A 751-nucleotide genomic window follows, 5' to 3' on the forward strand; every position below is an offset into this window, starting at 1 on the left:
TTTATTTCCCAGTAGACTCCAGTTCCCACATCCCTACACCCATTTATCTCCCAGTACAGAAACTCCAGTTCCCATATCCCTACACCCATTTATTTCCCAGTACAGAAACTCCAGTTCCCATATCCCTACACCCATTTCCCAGTACAGACTCCAGTTCCCATATCCCTACACCCATTTTCCAGTACAGAAACTCCAGTTCCCATATCCCTTCCTGAGCACCACTTCCCAGCTGCCCCAGCAGCTCAGGCTGGTGTTTGCCCACGTTCTACACAACATTTGGTCGGTTCCTCCCAAAGCCCTCAGGTTTTGGAGGCACCAGATCTGCCTGGAATAACTGAGGGCCAACGTGCTCGGGGGCACACATTCCCAATTCGGGCACGGATCAGCCTCCTCAAGCACAACCACATCCCAAATCCCCACTCCCACCAGGGATTTTGGCTTCCTTGGCCACGAAGCCCATCCGTGACCCACGGGTGGCTGCTGTTGTTGTTGTTGTCGAGCCCAAGTCACGGGATTTTTATAAAAAGCCCAGCGAGAAACCTCTCAGCCCCTGAGGTGCGGCCGCAGCTTCCCGCAGAGGAACGTCCCACGGGAAACCTCTGCCACGGGAATCCCGGCCAAAACCGCGCCGGAGCACCTGCAGTGCCCCCCGAGCTGCTGCCAGAGGGGCAAAGGGGCTGTCAGGAAACCACCAGCAGCAGATCCAGGCTCTGCTCGCGCTCCTGCTGCTGCCACCAGGCCGGGAAGGTTG

At 56.9% G+C, this 751-nt stretch overlaps 1 protein-coding gene across 7 annotated transcripts in view; it reads right to left on the reverse strand.

Moving 5' to 3' along the window:
* Nucleotides 1-751, reverse strand: part of TIA1 (TIA1 cytotoxic granule associated RNA binding protein) — an 18,299-nt gene that overhangs the window by 14,244 nt on the left and 3,304 nt on the right. Inside the window, exon 1 of one of the 7 annotated variants that reach the window (XM_042020068.1) lies at nucleotides 427-496. The exons of the other annotated variants lie outside the window; for them this stretch is intronic. The gene's annotated coding sequence lies outside the window, so the exon portion shown is untranslated. Of the gene's footprint in view, nucleotides 1-426; nucleotides 497-751 lie in introns of those variants that run through there. 7 annotated transcript variants of the gene reach the window in all.

The sequence above is a fragment of the Corvus kubaryi genome, unplaced genomic scaffold, assembly GCF_017639235.1.
Source record: "Corvus kubaryi isolate FWS band 111438036 unplaced genomic scaffold, C.kubaryi_AGA036_p1.0 36745, whole genome shotgun sequence".
Classification (NCBI taxonomy): domain Eukaryota; kingdom Metazoa; phylum Chordata; class Aves; order Passeriformes; family Corvidae; genus Corvus; species Corvus kubaryi.